Below are 7,275 nucleotides of genomic sequence, written 5' to 3' on the forward strand. Positions count from 1 at the left end.
TGCCACCTAGCTGCCCCTTGGCCTAGTCACTTTTGTTGTGCTGGGGGGATCCTTGGCTGGCAGTTTGCCTTCTGCACTGGGCTGGAGGCCTCACAGATGACCTCCTGTGCCACTAGCCTGCTGAGCCAGGACCAGGGGGTCTCAGTTGCTGATCTGTGCTGTGACTAAAACCCTCCTGCTGGCTCACCCAGACACCTTCTGAGCTGGTTTGCTCTCCCCTTTTGTCCAAGGGATACAGACCTTCTAAGTTACCTTAAGGTAGAAAATTGCTTCATTCTGTCTTTTTATAGGCTCTGTTGCTCCAGAATTCATTTAAAGGCTAGATTTAAGGTTGTTATTGAGGCATACTGGGGAGAGCTCAGGCAATTTCCTGGCTTTTCTCTATCATTTTGGCTCTGCCTCACTCCCCCCCCCAAATGACATTCTTTTCTTTAATCCCCTTCCACCTCTCACCTGGTTTCCTACCCTGAGTCAAATTTACTAGGGCAGTATTGCTTTAGCAAGCAAGCCCAATGCATGCACACATGCACACATTTTGTCTTTCTGGAACTCTGGAGGCCTTACTTATGTGCTTAAGAAGCAAATTCAATCAATTCCATTTTAATTATTCCTTTGCTTCCACCATTTCCTATCTAAGAAGTGAAAACCGGATTCTGATCACTGCTTTGCTACTACCTCAGTATACAATCTTGCACAAGTCACTTCCTCTCACTGAACCTGTTTCCACATCTGTAAATTGAGGGGTTGCACTGGATGACTCCTAAGGACCTTGACTATGTTGTAAGTTCCCCTCTAGCTGTAATATTCTACATTCTAATGCTTACAGGTCCTTCTAGGTCTAATATGTATTGATACTGGGAGCCTTAAGTGGAATGACCTTCCCAGCATTGGGGCATGGAGGTCACTGTGGCTCTTGAAGGCCATTCCAATGAAGTGCAAGATCTCATAGGACTTACAAAGTTGGAAAGCCTTTTAGCACAAGCCCAGTGATGCACTGCATGTAGACTGTGCCTAGCTAGGTGGGCAGAGTTTTTGGAACATTAAGTAGGGAAAGTGATTATCTTCTAAATAGAAATAGGATAACATAGAAATAAAGAAATGGAGAATGCTATCTTTTAATCACAACATGATCCCTTATCAGAAATTCTCCATACTCTACTTGTAGGCTCCAAGAATTTTCACTGTCTGCTTTCCATACTTAGAATGCTCTTTCTGCCTTCTCGCTTCCTTGGCTTCCTTCAAGTCCTACTAAAATCCTACCTTTTACAGAAAGCCCTTCCCAACTCCTCTTCATTTTAGTGACTTCCTTATGTTGATTATTTATAATTTATCCTTTATGTAGCTCGTTTGTACATCATTGTTTGCCTGCCATCTCCCCCATTAGAGCAAGGGACTATCTTTTCCTTTTTTTTGTGTCTCTAGGGCTTAGAACAATCCCTGGCATATGAGAAACACTTAATAAATGTTAACTGACTGACTGGCAGAGATTCTTTAGTTTGTAGTCATAGGAACATAGAATTTGGAGCTGGAAGCAATCTGGAAATCATCTAGGCCAGTTCATTTATAGAAAAGGAAAAAGTGACAGAGAGATATGGTAACTTCTTCAAGGCTGAATAGGTAATAAACAGTGGTAAAATCAGTATTTGAATACAAGTTGTCAAAACTCAAACTTCATTGCTCTTTCCATACACTGTGCTATCTCAGTTTTCAAAGCACTAGGTATGTGAAAATTTGTCTTGGAATTAGAAATGGATAGTATGATGATCAACGGTGAGTAACTTAACTATTCTCAGCAATACAATGACCCAAGACAATTCCAAAGGACTCATTATGAAAAATGTTATCCATGTCCAGAGCAAGGACTGATGGAGTCTGAATGCAGATCAAAGCATAATATTTTTCACTTTTTTGTGTTTTTTTGGGTCTGTGTTTTCTTTTACAACATGACTAATATAGAAATATGTTTTGCATGATTGCACATGTATAACATACATAAAATTGCTTACCATCTTAGGGAGAAAGGAGGGGAGGGAGGAAGAGAATTTGGAACAAAATTTTAAAAAATGAATGTTAAAATGTTTTTACATGTAATTGGGAAAAAATAAAATGTTATTGAAATTAGAATTTTTTTTATAAAAGAGTGTTCAACTTTCACATGTGGTTACAGTATCTCCATCTGCTCTTCTGTTGATAGAGAAACAGGACTTGCTATATAGAATCAATAGACTGGCCAGAGCATCATGTTCTAGCCTTCCATTTCATTCATGAGAATGATAAACAAAACTAGATTTTGATATCTGGGGTATAGGAGTTGCCAAATCCTGTTTCTGCTTCCATAACCTCTCTCATATCCATTCCAATCTTACTCTTCATGTAGTCACCAACTTAGTTCAGTCACTCATCACCTCTCTCCAAGACTATTCAATAGCCTCCTAATTGATCTCTTAATTAAGTGTCTCCTCCACTCTAATCCATCCTCTATTAAGATGCCAAAGTAATTTTCCTTAAGGGCAGATCTGACCAAATCACTCATCTACCCAACAAACTGCAGTGGCTCCCTATTGCCTCTAGGAACAACTACAAACTCCTCTAGTATTTAAAGTCATTTGCAACCTGGCCACAGTCTCTGTTTTTCAGCTTAATTATATATTACTGTTCTTCACATATTCTGTGGTCCAGTTGACTCTAACATTGCTCACACAGCACTCTGTCTCCCCTCTTTGCCTTTGTACTGATTGTCCCCAATGCCTGGAATATACTCTCTTCTCACCTTTGCTTTAAAGGATCCCTTTATTTCCTTGGATATCTGGCTCAAGCTCCACTTTTCCTGATCTCTCCAGCTGCTAGTGGTCTCCTCAAAACTACCTTTTATTTCTCCCCTGATAGAATGTAAGTTCCTTGATGGCATAAACTTTTCATTTTTTGTCTCTGTGCAAGCAGAGAGCCATCTCTTCATGTGAGAGATGGATGAATTGAGGAGACAATGAATGGCAGGAAGCATACAAGTGACACTTAGCATCACAGTTGCCTGGCACATGGTTGCCATTTGATTAGTGTCTGCTGACTGATTGATATCACCCACTTAAATACCTTCTCATAATTTGTTGTCATTAGAGGTTATAGAGCAGGTGCCAGGCAAGTTAAAATACCACCACCACCTCTAGACTCTGATGGAGATAGCCAGGGACCCTCAACCCAAGGGTCTTGAGAATAGCAGTGCCCCCTGCCCTCTAGATCACCAGACTTGCTTTGAACTCTGCCCCTGCAGGCTCCATCTGAGGAGAGAGATCATTCTGGAGAAGGAGCCCACCTTTCTCATCACCATCAGCAACAACTGCTGACCAACTGCCACCAACAGGCAGGTAGGCACAAGAGCTCTGGAAGTGGCAGCACCTCCCAGCCCACTGGCCCAGCCCCTACAGCTGCCATTCTGGGGGCAACCTCTGTGGAGAAGCAACCTGGCATCTGCTCCTGCAGGGGCTATAGCTACAACCACAGCTACTGAAGACCCAGAAAGGAAAGTTCTTGTCACCAAAGTCCTTGACATTATCAAATGGTTCAACATGAGAAACTGATATGATTTTATCTGTGGAAATAACATTAAAATAGAGACTTTACTGATCATTTGTCTTTGCACTCCATGTGCCATGGGACCTTTCTGTCCACACTGTCTTCTTCTCTTGAGCCTCTTGTCCCTTTATTCTATCACCGATCTTGCCCTGCCAAGCCTCAGCCTTGGATTACTCCCACCATCTGTTGCTTTTCCTCCTACTCATTTATTGCTGAATGAAGCTGGAGAAAATCATCAAACTGTGCTGACCAAGTCCACTACAAATTTATGTTACCTAATCTTAATTGGGCCCTCATTGTGTCAAGGCAATCCTTTTATACTGTCCTAATTGACCCATTCATTACAAAAACTTTTCCAAACCTTCTCTTCCATCCTCAAATCTCTCATGGCTCCTTCTCCCCTTACCCTCTCAGTTTGGCTCATATTTTACTCAAAAAATTGAAGCCATTAGCTGAGAGTTCCTTCTCCCTTCTTCCCCATCTTACATCACTTATATGCCTTCTATTACTATCTCTTTCATCATCCCTCTTTCATATGAAGATGTGGCCCTCTACCATCACAAGTGGACTCATTCCACCTGGTCTTCTCTGTCATCCTTATTCTTACTAATCTTCAATTTCTCCCTGTCTACTGGCTGTTTCTCCACCTATAAACATGCTCATGTCTCTTCATCCTCAAAAGAATCTTCACTTGATCATTTATCCCTGCTAACTATCACCCCATAGCTCTCCTTTTTGTGGTTAAACCACTTGTTTAAATTCCTGTGGTCATCTACCTCTACCTTTCTCTTAATCTCTTCTTAACTCTTTTGCAGTCTGGCTTCTGACCTTAAAGATTACTCTCTCCATCATTACCAATGGTCTCTTAATTGCATATCTAATGTCCTTTTCTCCATCCTCATCCTTCTTGACTTCTCTCCAGCCTTTGACACAGTACAACAACCTCTTTTCCTTGATATTTTCTCCTCTTAAGGTTTCTGTGACACTACTCTAGCCTGGTTCTTCTTTTACAGTCTGAGCATTCCTTCTCAGTATCCTTTGTTGGATCTTCATCCAGGTTAACCATGCCAAATGTGGGTGTTCCCTAGGGTTCTGTTTTGGGCTATCTTCTCTCTGTGCTATTTCACCTGGTGATCTCATCAACTCCATGGATTCAATTATCATCTCATCAGAATGACCCTCAGATCTACTTGTTCAGCCCTAACTGCTCTCCTAACCTCCAGACTCAATCAATCAATAAACATTTATTAAACACCTATGTCAGGCCCCATGCTATGCATACATGTGCCTATTTTCAAACTGGATATTTCCAAATGTCTATTAGACATCTCAAATTGGATATCTCAGAAACATCTTAAACTCAACGTATCCAAAACCAAACTCATCTTCTCTCTTCCCCCCTCCCCAACCACCCTCAATTCCTAACTTGCCTATTACTGTTCAGGATACCATCATCCTCACAGTCACCCAGGATAACAACCTAGGTATCATAGCTGACTCCTCACTCTCTCACCACTTCTCATCCCCTACTCTCCCCCCCATCCCCATATCCAATGTGTTCCTCAATCCTGGCAATTTTACTTTTGGAACATCTCTCACCTACACCTATTTCACTCCTCTGAAACTTCTTATTCCCTATTCACCCTCATATACTCTTTGATCCAGTGACACTGGCCTCCTTGCTATTCCTTGCATAAAATACTCTATCTCTTAACTCTATGAACCTTCACTGTGTTTCAGTTTAGTTGTTTTTCAGTTGTGTCAGACCCTCTTTGGGGTTTTCTTGGCAAAGATACTGGAGTGGTTTGCCATTTCCTTCCCCACCTCGCTTTATAGATGAGAAAACTGAGGCAAACAAGGTTAAGTGACTTGCCCAGGGTCACACAGCTAGTAATTGTTTGAGGCCAGATTTAAACTCAGGAAGATTCGTCTTCCTGACTCCAGGCCTGGCACTCTATGCACAACACTACCTAGCTGCCCCTTTCACTGCAGTACCCCATTCCTAAAATTCTCTTCCTTCTCATCTCTCCCTTTTCTTCCTTCTAGTCCCAGCTAAAATCCTACCTTCTACAAGAAGCCTTTCCTGCTCCCCCTTAATACTAGTGTCTTCTCTGTTCAATTATTTCCAATTTATTTTCTATATATTTTATTTGCACATAGTTGTTTGCACATTGTCTCACCCTTAGACTGTGAAATCCTTCAGAACAGGCTGTTTTTTTTTTGTCTTTGTATCCCTAATTCTCATCATAGTGCTGAGCATGTAGTAGGCACTTAATAAATACTTGACTGACTGATATCTGATTTGCAGCTGAAGCATTTTATGTATGTTTTCTCCACTGTTAGAATGTGAGCTCCTTGAGAACAGGGACTGTCTTACTTTTTCCATCTGTACCCTCAGCACTTAGCACAGTACTTTGCACATAGTAAGACCTTAAAAAAATGTTTTTTCATTCATTCATTCATATGCATGTTTCTTGGGGACATTGCCTTTCTATTCCAAGGGCATTTCTTATTTTGATGATATCAGCTTTTTTCTAATTATCATGTTTCCAGGGTTGCTTTAAGACCCTAAAACAAAAATCCTCGTTAAAAATAGGGGAAAAACTGTTTCACCCTTGGAAAATATCACAGAATCACAGCATGTTAGAGCTGGAAAGAATCTGAAAGATCATCTAGTACAACTTATTATTCCTAGTGAAATGTTAAATTCCTCTGCAGACTAAATGTGGAGGGAGCAGGAAAGACCCATTATTAGAGGTGATGAAATCCCATACTTAGATTGTCAAATTGCCCCCACTTTTGCCTCTCTACTCCTATAAGATTTTGTTTATATTTTAGGGTAATGAAAAGAGCACAAGACTAGGAATAAACTTCAGCATTTTGTTTTGTTTGTTTGTTTTTGTTTTTTTGTTTTTTACCTTGGCTCTGCCACTTACTGGCTATATGAACTTAGGAATGTAAAAACCTCTCTGGACCCCAGTTTTCTTCATTGGTAAAATGAGGAGATTGGATGAGATGACCCTTCCTTCTAGGGCCCAGCCAGCTCTAAAATTTTAAAGATATATAGAGAATAGGAATTTTTTTTTGTTGTTCCAAATGCTGATTGGACAACAATTTGTCTCATAATTCTTTTTAGTGAATATGTTGTATCCTTTCCCTCCCCTCCCCCCAGTAGGATGTAAGCTTCTTGAGGGCAAGGGTTGTCTTACTTGTATACCCAGCACCTAGTAAAATGCCTGACACACAGTAGTTACTTTATAAATGACTGCGGATTAACATTAAGGATTATTTAATTACCAGATTTCATTATTTTATCTCAGTTCTCATCTTCATTGACCTTCTTGTAATACTTGACATCATTAAGTAAACTTTCCTCATAGATACTTTTTACTCTCTGGGTTTTCAGTTCTTTTCCTGCCTTCAGTTCTTGGTTTTCCTCCTACCTTTCTGACAGTCTTTCTCAATCCCTTTTACAGATTCATCTTCGATATTGTACCCCTAACCTTGTATGGGTCTCAAGGCTCTGAAATGGTGTCTTCTCTCTTTTCCCTTTCCAATCTTTCTTTTGAGAACTTTGACAACTCCCATTGATTTACCAATTATCTCTATAGAAAAGAATTACAGAAATCTATGTCACCTGTATCGATATCTATCTATCTATCTATCTGTCTATCTATCTATCTATCTATCTATCTATCTATCTAT

Source organism: Vombatus ursinus, unplaced genomic scaffold (genome assembly GCF_900497805.2).
Source record: "Vombatus ursinus unplaced genomic scaffold, bare-nosed wombat genome assembly UNPS02014863.1, whole genome shotgun sequence".
Taxonomy (NCBI): domain Eukaryota; kingdom Metazoa; phylum Chordata; class Mammalia; order Diprotodontia; family Vombatidae; genus Vombatus; species Vombatus ursinus.